The sequence below is a fragment of the Cervus canadensis genome, chromosome 27, assembly GCF_019320065.1.
Source record: "Cervus canadensis isolate Bull #8, Minnesota chromosome 27, ASM1932006v1, whole genome shotgun sequence".
In the NCBI taxonomy this organism is placed as follows: Eukaryota; Metazoa; Chordata; class Mammalia; order Artiodactyla; family Cervidae; genus Cervus; species Cervus canadensis.
Genome location: NC_057412.1, coordinates 31,220,715 through 31,232,397, shown reverse-complemented (window position 1 = coordinate 31,232,397; position 11,683 = coordinate 31,220,715). Strand labels below are relative to the sequence as shown.

Sequence of the window (11,683 nt, the reverse complement as noted above, 5' to 3'; positions counted from 1 at the left end):
GATGAGATGGCTGGATGGCATCACTGACTAGATGGGCATGAGTCTGAGTAAACTCCGGGAGTTGGTGATGGACAGGGAGGCCTGGCGTGCTGCGATTCATGGGGTTGCAAAGAGTTGGACACAATTGAGTGATTGAAATGAACTGAACTGACTGAACTGATGTTTAATATAGGGCTTCCCTGATAGCTCAATTGGTAAAGAATCCACCTGCAATGCAGGAAACTCCAGTTTGATTCCAGGGTCAGGAAGATCTGCTGGAGAAGTGATAGGCTACCCACTCCAGTATTCACGGGCTTCTCTTGTGGTTTAGCTGGTCTTAATATAAGGTATACAGTAGAGGTCTTGTTGTCATTGTTGTTGCTAAACTAAGAATCGACTAATTCTGATAATTTGACTAAGGTTTCGGTTCGATATGAATACACTGAGTCTACAGTTACGTTTGGAAAAATTTACTCTAAAACAAAGCAAAATAAAACTAAAGTCTGGCTGAGTGAGAGCTATTGAGCAAACAGGAAGAAAGCCATATCAAAGTGGGTTGGGGAGGCTGGGACACAATTATGCCATAAATCCTACCCACAGTACAGAGAGCCAAAACTGGAAGAAGCTCAAAGCCCAGAGCTTATTTCCTAGAAGCAAAGGGTTCAAACTCTACCTGGGACCTGCACCTGAGAGAAAAGCCACCAAAATATCCAATTTTGAAAACCAAAAGGGCTCACAAGAAGATGGCCATCTGGGAGACAGCTCTTAAAGGGTCCTTGCAATGCTCAGAGTAAGCCACCCGAGTCCAACTCAGACAACTAGACGTGAAGTGAAGGAGGATGACTTGCTTATAAGGAAAGCATCAGCCAAGGGCAGGCATCTCATTTAACACACACATCTAGGAATCTGTTGAAACACTATCTAGGCATGGAGACATTTTCACGAGGATTCCATCTTCATGTGTTTCCTTTCCTGCACTCCAAAGCACCAGTATCTCCTGGGAGGGAGCTGTCCCACATATCTCATGCTCTGATCTCCATGGCTCCCTTGCGGGGAATATCTCTTGGCTGCCTGACTATGGAGACCAGGGGAATTTTGGCCCCTGGTTCTAGGGGACTGTAATAATTAGTGTCACCCAGAAAGAAGCTCACATGCATGTCTGGCACCCTGATTTTAGTGACTCTCTCAAGGGATACCTCTACATTGCCTGGCTCTGTAAGCTAGTGGGGCTTCCATTTGAGAGTCATACATGACTATAACTAACAGAGAAAAAGTTCTTAAATAGCTATCACTCCCAGGGCACAAGAGGCAACAAATCCAGGGGCCCAGTCTTTCTGTGAAGGAAGCCTGTTAGCTAATCATCATGGCTGTGGCCTGAGAGGAAGGATTCTAGTGGTTGGCTATCATCCTTTCCAGACGTCTGTCTTTGTGCTCTTCCTATACTGTGATCCAGAGTGTAAGTATGTCATGGAAGAGAGATGGACACATGGCTGGCAACCGATATTTTATGTCAGGTGCCCCAGTCTGGGCAGCTGCCACCCAGAGGATGCCTCGTGATAGCCTGGCACTGGTGACCATAGCATTTGCATTCCTAGGTCCCATCAGACTGTGGCTGCATCACCACCCCCCACCCCACAATACTTAGGGATTGCACAAACTAGGCAAAGCCCTAGTCTTTCTCTGAAGGAAATCCCTTTATTTGTCCTGGAGCTTTGGCCTGAGAAAAGACTTCAGGTTTGACACACATCTAGTAGGTTATGGAGCTGCTCTCAAGAAGGGTAAGCTGTGGGCACCATCTTGACACCATCCATCTGTCTCACTCCAGCCTTCTCTTATATCCCGGAAAAAATGTGTATGTTCATCTGGAGCCCTGTTTTTTGTGACTGCTCCTCAAGGGACGCTGCCCGATCCTTTGGACAGTGTGGCTTATACTCATATCCCTGTACTAATTGGCTTCAGTCATGTCTGACTCTTTGTGACCCGATGGACTATAGCCGGCCAGGTTCCTCTGTCCCTGGGATCCTACAGGCAAGAATACTGGAGTGGGTTGCCATGCCCTCCTCCAGAGGATCTCCCTGACCCAGGGATCGAACCCACGTCACTTATGTCTCTTGCATTGGCAGGCAGGTTCTTTACCACTAGCACCACCTGAGAAGCCCCATACTTGTAGTCCCGCCTGACTATAACTACTTGCATACTTTAAAAAGCTACTGCCTGAGAATCTACTTTCCAAACCTGAATCTAGGTGCTGAGATCTCTTTTGGGGACACTGGTGGGCCTTCACACTTCCTCAACTATTAAAAGCTATTAAAAAATATAATAGACTGCGTGGACAAGCATGAAGGTTTGAGAGATAATAAAGGGTTGAAGCAGGGTTGAATGATAACTTTCATCTTCTATATCAGGCCAGTCCTTTAAGACTGGGAGAAATGATTGTTTCATCTACTGTCTAGAAACTAACAGAAATCAAGCAAAATGAAGAAATAGAGGACTATGTTTCAACTGGAAGAGTAAGATAAAATGTCAGTAAAAAACCTTATAAGTAATTCACACAATAAGCACTCAAAGTAATGGTCATAAAAACTGCTTACCAAACTGGATGAACACAGTGAGAACTTCAGTGAAGAGATGAAAAATATAAGACTGCCAAACAGAAGAAAAATAACAAAAAGTGAAGATAGCACAAAAAATTTAAGAGTCATCAAACAAATTAACATTTGCATGATAAAGCCCCCAGAAGCAGAAGGGGAAAAGAAGCAACTATCTTATTAGAATGCATAATAGCTAAAACCTTCCCTAACCTGGGACAGAAAACAGACATCCAGAACAGGAAACCGAGCGAGCTCCAAATAAGAATAACTCAGAGACTGACAACAAGATATGTTATAATTAAAATGTCAAAACTTAAAGACAAGAAGAGAATATTAAAATCATTAGCATTTTAATGATTTTGCCTGCCTAAAACTATCAGCAGAGTTTTCAACAGAAAGTTTGCAGGTCAAAAAGGAGTGGGCGTGATATATTGAAAGGGGAAACAAAAATTCCAGCCAAGAAAAGAATACTCTACCTGGCAAAGTCATCATTGTAAAATAAAGGAGAGATAAAAAACAAAACAAAACAGCTTTAAGGTAAGAAAAAGCTAAAGGAGTTTATCACAACTAAACCAGCCTTACAAAAAATGTGGACACAAACTCTTTAAGCTGAGAAGAAAGGATGCTAATTAGTAATAGGGAAATGAATGAAAGAATAAATCTTATTGAACAGTTAAAAATATATTAAAAGCAATGAAATATTCTTTATGATATTAATATGAAGGTTACAAGAAAAGAGAAGCAAAAGCAAGCATAATCAAAATAATTAGTGAAGGGACACACAATGATAAAATGTGAAACGTAAAATCAAAAACATAAAATATAGAGGGTAAAGTAAAAATACTGACTCTTAGAATGAGATCAAGCTTAAGTTGTTCTCAATTTAAAGCAGACTGATAGACATGTAATTGCTATTTGTAAGCCTCATACTAACCACAAAACCTATACTAAACACATATAAGGGACTTTGCTTGTGGCTCAGCTGGTAAGGAATCCTCCTGCAATGAGGGAGACCTGGGTTTGATTCCTGGGTTAGGAAGATCCCCTGGAGAAGGGAAAGGCTACCCACTCCAGTATTCTGGCCTGGAGAATTCCATGGACTGTATTATTCACGGGGTTGCAAAAAGTTGGACATGACCAAGTGACTTTCTCTTCACAAATATATATAAGAGAAAGGAATCTAAGCATACCACTAAAAAAAGTTATCAAACAACAAAGAGAAAAAAAAAAAAAGAAGAAGAGGAGAGGAACTACAAAGATGCCAGATAAATATTTAACAAAATAACATGCATGCTTACGTGCAGGCTAATATCTTCAGTCGTGGCCGACTCTTTGCAACCCTATGGACTGTAGCCCATCAGGTTCCCCTGTCCATAGGATTTTCCAGGCCAGAATACTGGAATGGGTTGCCTTGCCCTATTCCAGGGGATCTTCCTAACCCAGGGATTGAACCAAAATCTCATGTCTCCTGCATTGTCAGGCCGGTTCTTTATCACTAGTGCCACCTGGGAATCTGCAAACTGACATATCTATTAATAATTATTTAATTGTAAATAAATTCCCCCAAAGATACAATAGATTAAGAAAAGAAAACAAACAAACAAACAAAAACCTCTATGCTGTGTAAAATAGGCTCACTTTAGGTATCACAGCCTTGTTGTGGCAAAGGGCCTTGGGAAATGAAATGAAGCTATGAGATATGCCTTGTAGGGCCAACCAAGAAGGACGGGTCATAGTGAAGAGTTCTGACAAAGTGTGGTCCACTGGAGAGGGAAATTGCAATCCACTATAGGATTCTTGCCACTAGAAACCCATGAACAGTACGAAAAAAGCAGAAAGGCATAACCTTGGAGATGAGCTCCTCAAGTTGGCAGGTGTCCAATAAACTATATATTGTCCAATATACTAAGAAAGAGCAGAGAGCAATTACTAATAGCTCCAGAAAGAATGAAGTGACTGGGCTAAAGCAGAAATGACACTCAGTTGTAGATGTGTCTGATGGTGAATGTAAATTTCAATGCTGTAAAGAACACTACTGCATAGGAACCTGATATATTAGGTCCCTGAATCAAGGTAAATTGGACGTGGTCAAGCAGCAGATGGCAAGAGTGCATGCTAATGTTTTAGGAATCAGTGAACTAAAATGGACAGGAATGGGTGAATTTAATTCAGTTGACCATTAAATCTACTACTGTGGGCAAAATCCATTACAAGAAATGGAGTAACCCTCATAGTCAACAAAAGAGTCTGAAATGCAGTGCTTGGGAGCAATCTCAAAAATTACACAATGATATCGGTTCTTTCCAAGACAAACCATTCAACATCACAGTAACTGAAATCTATGCCTCACCCAGTAATGCCAAAGAAGTGGAAATTGGTGAGTGGAATTGGAAATCTGTGAAGACCAGCAACAATTTCTAGAGCAAACACCAAAAAAAAAAAAAAAAAAAGAACTCCTTTTCCTCAAAAGCAATTGGAATACAAAAGTAGGAAGTCAAGAGATACCTGGAATAACAGGGAAGTTTGACCTTGGAGTACAAAATGAAGCAGGGCATAGGCAAACAGACTTTTGGCAAGTGAACACACTGGTCATAGCAAACACCCTTTTTGAGCAATGCAAGAGAGGATGCTACACCTGGACATTACCAGATGGTCAATACTGAGATCAAATGTCCTATGTTCCTTGAAGCCAAACATGGAGAAACTCTATACTGTCAGCAAAAACAAGACCTGGAGCTGACTGTGGCTCAGATCATCAGCTCCTTATTTCAAAATACAGGTTTAAATTGAAGACAGTAGGGAAAACCACCAGGCCATTCAGCTATAACTGAAGCCAAATCCCTTATGATTATACAGTGGAGGTGAAAAATAGATTAAAGGGATTAATTAGTTCTGGTAGACAGAGTACCTGAAGATCTATGGATGGAGGTTTGTAATATTGTACAGGAAGCAGTGGCCAAAAATATCCCAAAGAAAAAGAAACACAAGAAGGCAAAGTGATTGTCTGGAGGGACTTTACAAATAGCTGAGGAAAGTAGAGAAGTGAAAGCAAGGGAAAGGGAAAGATACACCAAACTAAATGCAGAGTTCCAGAGAATAGTAAGGAGACAGGAGGAGGACTTCTTCAATGGACAATGCAAAGAAATAGAGGAAAACAGTAGAATGTGAAAGTCTAGAGATCTCTTCAAGAAAACTGAAAATATCAAGGGAAACTTTCATGCAAGGATGGGCATGATAAAGGACAAAAATGGTAAGGACATAACAAAGACTGAAGAGATTAAGACAAGCTGGTAAAAATACACAGAAATATACAATAACCAAGATAACCACAGTGGTGCGGTTACTTATCTACAGCCAGATATCTTGTAGTGTGAAATCAAGTGGGCCTTAGGAAGCATTACTATGAACAAAGCTAGTGGCGGTGACAAGACTACAGCTTAGATATTTCAAATCCTAAAAGGCAATGCTGTTAAAGTGCTGTACTAAATATGCCAGCAAATTTGGAACACTCAGCAGTGGCCACAGGACAGGAAAAGATCAATTTTTATTTCAATCCCAAAGAAAGAAAATGCCCCAAAATGTTCAAACTACCATACAATTGCATGCATTTCACAAGCTAGCAGGCTTTTGCTCAAAATCTTTCAAACTAGGTTTCAACAATATGTGAACGAAGGACTTCCAGATGTATAAGCTGGATTTAGAAAAGGCAGAGGAACCAGAAATCAAATTGTCAACATTTGTTGGAACATAGAGAGAGCAAGGGAATTCCAGGAAAACATCTACTTCTGCTTCATTGACTTTGCTAAAGCCTTTGACTCTGTGGATCACAACAAACTGTGGAAAATTCTTAAGTAGACTGAGAATACTATACCACCTTATCTGTCTCCTGAGAAACCTGTTATGTGAGTCAAGAAGCAACAGAATCAGACATGGAACAAGTGACTGGTTCAAGTTTGGGAAAGGAGTACGAGAGGGCTGTATATTGTCACCCTGATTATTTAACTTCTATGCAGACTACTTCATGCAAAATGCTGGGCTGGATGAATTACAAGCTAGAATCAAGATTTCTATGGGGAAGTATTAAAAAAAAAAACAAACCCTCAGATATGTGATGATACCACTCTAATGGCAGGAAGCGAAGAGGAACTAAAGAACCTCTTGATGAGAATGAAAGAGGGGAGTGAAAAAGCTGGATTGAAACTCAACATTCAAAAAACCAAATCATGGCATCAGGTCCCATCATGGCAAATAGCAAAGGAAGTGTAAGCAGTGACAGATTTACTTTTCTTGGGCTCCAAAATCACTGCAGACAGTGATTGCAACATGAAATTAAAAGATGCTTGCTCCTGGAAGGGAATCTATGAGCAACCTAGAGAGCTTATTGAAAAAACAGAGACATCAACTTGCCAACAAAGGTCTGTATAGTCAAAGCTATGGTTTTTCCAGTAGTCATGTACAGATGTGAGAGTTGGACCATATAGAAGGCTGAGCACCAAAGAACTGATGCTTTCAAATTGTGGTGCTGGAGAAGACTTGAGAATCCGTTGGACAGCAAGATCAAACCAGTCAATCCTAAAGGAAATCAACTCCAAATATTCATTGGAAGGACTGATGCTGAAGCTCCAATACTTTGGCCACCTGATGCAAAGAGCCAATTCAGTGGGAAAGATCGTGATGTTGGGGAAGATTAAGGGAAGGAGGAGAAGGGGGTGATAGAGGATGAGATGGCTAGATGGCATCATCAACCCAATGGACGTGAGTTTGAGTAAACTCTAGGAGACAGAGAAGGAAAAGAAAACCTGGCTTGCTGCAGTTCATGGGGTCACAAAGAGTCAGACATGACTGAACAACTGAAAAACAACAATGAGCCATTATATAGAAAAATTTGATAACATAGAATAAATAAATTCTTAGAAACCTACAATTTACCAAGACTGAATCAACACAAAACAGAAAATCTTATTAGCAGACTGATTTTGAGTAGGTAGAGCGAATTGATAATCAAAAGGCTCTCAATAAAAAAAAAAAAAGTTCAGTGTCATATGTTTCACAGGTAATAATAATACCAAACATTCAAAGGAAAGTTAATACCAATCCTTCTCAAACTCTTCCAAAACACTGAAGAGGAGGGAAATCTGTTGGCAGTTCAAGAAGCAACAGTTAGAACTGAACATGAAACAACAGACTGGTCCCAAATCAGGAAAGGAGCACGTCAAGGCTGTATATTGTCACCCTGCTTATTTAACTTATATGAAAATTACATCATGTGAAATGCCAGGCTGGATGAAGCCCAAGCTGGAATCAAGATTGCTGGAAGAAATATCAATAACCTCAGATATGCAGATGACATCATCCTTACAACAGAAAGCGAAGAACTAAAGAGCCTCTTGATGAAAGTGAAAGAGGAGAGTGAAAAAGTTGGCTTAAAATTCAACATTCAGAAAACTAAGATCAGGGCATCTGTTCCCATCACTTCATGGCAAATAGATGGAGAAAAAATGGAAACAGTGAGAGACTATTTTGGGGGGGCTCCAAAATCACTGCAGATGGTGACTGCAGCCATGAAATTAAAAGATGCTTGCTCCTCAGAAGAAAAACTATGATCAACATAGACAGCAGATTAAAAAGCAGAGCCATTACTTTGCCAACAAAGGACCATCTCATCAAAGTTATGGATTTTCCAGTAGTCATGTGTGGATATGAGAGTTGGACTATTAAGCTGAGCATGGAAGAATTGATGCTTTTGAACTGTGGTGTTGGAGAAGACTCTTGAGTGTCCCTTGGACTGCAAGGAGATCCAACCAGTCCATCCTAAAGGAGATCAGTCCTGAATATTCATTGGAAGGACTGATGCTAAAGCTGAAACTTCAATACTCTGTCCACCTGATGTGAAGAACTGACTCATTTGAAAAGACCCTGATGCTGGGAAAGATTGAAGGGGGGAGAAAGGGACAACAGAGGATGAGATGGTTGGATGTCATCACTGACTCGATGGACATGAGTTTAAGCAAGTTCTGGGAGTTGGTTGACAGGGAAGCCTGGCACGCTGCAGTCCATGGGATCACAAATAGTATAACACAACTCTTTTTTACTCTCCTCTTTCACTTTCATCAAGAGACTCTTTAGTTCTTCGCTTTCTGCCATAAGTGCTTTCTCTTGATATACTCTGCATATAAGTTAAATAAGCAGGGTGACAATATACAGCCTTGACTTACTCCTTTCCTGATTTGGAACCAGTCTGTTGTTCCATGTCCAGTTCTAACTGTTGCTTCCTGACCTGCATACAGGGTTCTCAGGAGTCAAGTAAGGTGTTTTGGTATTTTCATCTCTTTATGAATTTTCCACAGTTTGTTGTGATCCACACAGTCAAAGTCTTTGGCATAGTCAATAAAGCAAATCTAGAAGTTTTCTGGAACTCTCTTGCTTTTTAGATGTTCCAGCAGATGTTGGCAATTTGAACTCTGGTTCTTTTTGCCTTTTCTAAATCCAGCTTGAATATCTGGAAGTTCATGGTTCATGTAGTTTTGAAGCCTGACTTGGAGTATTTTGAGCACTACTTTACCAGCATGTGAGATGAGCGCAATTGCGCGGTAGTTTGAGCATTCTTTGGCATTGCCTTTTCTTTGGGATTGGAAAGAAAACTGACCTTTTCCAGGCCTGTGGCCACTGCTGAGTTTTCCAAATTTGCTGGCATATTGAGTGCAGCACTTTCACAGCATCATTTTTAAGCATTTGAAATAGTTCAACTGGAATTCCATTACCTCCACTAGCTTTGTTTGTAGTGATGCTTCCTAAAGCCCACTAGAGTTCGCATTCTCTCCCATTTCACAGATTTGGAAATTCATCCCCAGGGATAGGATTTGACTTGTACTGTATCTCTAAGATAGTTCAAGAGAGACCGAACAGGACAGATGGACATCTGATCAGCCTTTCCACTTCATCCCTCCAGTTTGTTCATTCAACAAGTATTTATTGAGTACGTCCATGATCCAGGAGACCTGGGTTCGATCCCTGGGTTGGGAAGATCCCCTGGAGGAGAGCATGGCAACCCACTCCAGTATTCTTGCCTGGAGAATCCCCATGGACAGAGGAGCTTGGCAGGCTACAGTCCTTGGGGTCGCAAAGAGTCGGACACAACTGAGCAACTAAGCCCAGCACAGGGCAGGCAGGAGACCCCTGACACCTCTGCTACAGTGGTGGGGCCCACGGGGCCAGGTGGATAGCTTTGTGCACATTGGTCGGGCTCCACCCAGTGGTCTGTCCACACAGACAATTCCAGAGACCCTGCCTGAGCTTGGAGCTGCCTCCCTATTTCCCACAGCTGGTGACTGGCCCAGCGGGCCTCAGCCTTGGGTCTCTGCGTCTAAGCTGCCCACTTGTGGGGCGGGGAGGGACAGGACCCAGGCCGCCCCTCACCGGGCTGTGTGTTCCTAGGAACCACGCGGGGCCAGAGGAGCCTGCGGCTGGGCGCTGCCCGCCTCTGCCTGCGCCTGCTTCTGCTCCTGGGGATCAGGCTTTGGACGCTGCCTTTCAACCTATCTACTGGCTGGTGGGCAACGTGATCCGCCGGTATGGGGTGGTGTTCGCGGGGCTGGTGACTGTGCTGACCGGCTCCATCGCGGCCATCGCCTACCTGTGTGTCCTGCCCCTCATCCTCCAAACCTACTCCGTGCCCCGGCTCTGCTGGCCTTTCTTCTATAGTCACTGGAATCTCATTCTCATCGTCTTCCATGACTACCAGGTGATCACCACCCCACCTGGATACCCACCCCAAGGCAGGAATGATACCACAACAGTCTTTATCTGTAAGAAGTGCATTAACCCCATGCCAGCCCGAACACACCACTGCAGCATCTGCAATAGCTATGGAAGCTGGGACCTTTTCCGGGAGGCTTCTGCTGCCATCAAGACTTGCCACCAGGCCCCACCACCCACTTTCTCCTTCCGAGAGAGTGACTCCCAAGAGTCTTGTCTACCTCTGGTTCCTGTGCAGTTCCGTGCCACTTGCCCTGGCTTCCCTAACCGTATGGCAGGCCAAGCTCATCAGCTGAGGTGAGACTGGCATCAGAAGGCACATCAGCAAGAAGAAGTGTCCGTGGCTGCAGGCCAAGGGCAGAGTTTTTAGGAATCATTACAACTATGGCTGCTTGGACAACTGGAAGGTATTCCTGGGTGTGGACACAGGAAGGCATTGGCTTACTCGGGTGTTGTTACCTTCCAGCCACTTGCCCCAAGGGAACGGAATGAGCTGGAATCCCCCGCCCTGGGTGACTTCTCACTCAGCCTCTGTGATGACAGTGTGAGCTGGAGTGTGTCAGCCTCAACTTGAGCACCACCCTGCTTCCTGCACTACTACCTCAAGGGCCTCCAAGGATAGCTTCTGGGGATCCTTGAGCCAAAAGAGCCAGTCGGCCTGCCCCAGGGTACCATGCAGGGGCAGCTCAAGGACCAGTCTCCTGGCCATTGCAGAAGCAAGGCACGATGTGGAGAAATCCTAGGACTGATGTCTCTTTACTCAGGCAAACAGAAGTTCCAGCCCCAGACTGGAGATCAGGCAGCTAGCAACCTTGCCAGGTTGACCCCGACATCCTCCAGGTTACAGCACTGGAGTTGGCCACCACCTCTTCCTCTTGCCGTCTGAGGAAACAGCTAGAGGTAGAGATGAGATTCTGGCTTCTCAGTAGGACAAAGATACCAAGCCTACTGCTGAGGTCACTGCTACTTCTCATGTGCTGCTGAAGGGAGCAAAGATAAAGGTATTTGACTTTGTGAAAAAAAAAAAAAAATGCTACATAAGGAAAGATCATGCATAGTGTTGTGAATTTCATGTATAAAATATGTATATTTTGTATATGTCAATAAAACTCTTCTATTAGTAGTTTTCTTCTACTAAAAAGAGTAAAAGTTCTAGAAATAAAATGAATGATTCTAGTTTGGCTTTTAAAATGTGTTCAAAAAATATGAAGATAAAGTTTTCAAGACCACTTCTATAAATAAGTATGATCTATCCACATACTTCTAATTAATATACATTAATAATTGCTGGCACCTCTTGTATTGCTTGCTTGGCATTTTGTAGATATTTTCTAATTTAATCCTCTTAATGGCCTTGT

The 11,683-nt window shown here is 42.8% G+C and overlaps 1 pseudogene; it reads left to right on the top strand.

Annotated features, from left to right (window-relative positions):
• Positions 1 to 1,441: 1,441 nt before the first annotated feature.
• On the top strand, positions 1,442 to 10,873 carry LOC122428661 (annotated as a pseudogene).
• The last annotated feature ends 810 nt before the right edge of the window (positions 10,874 to 11,683 follow it).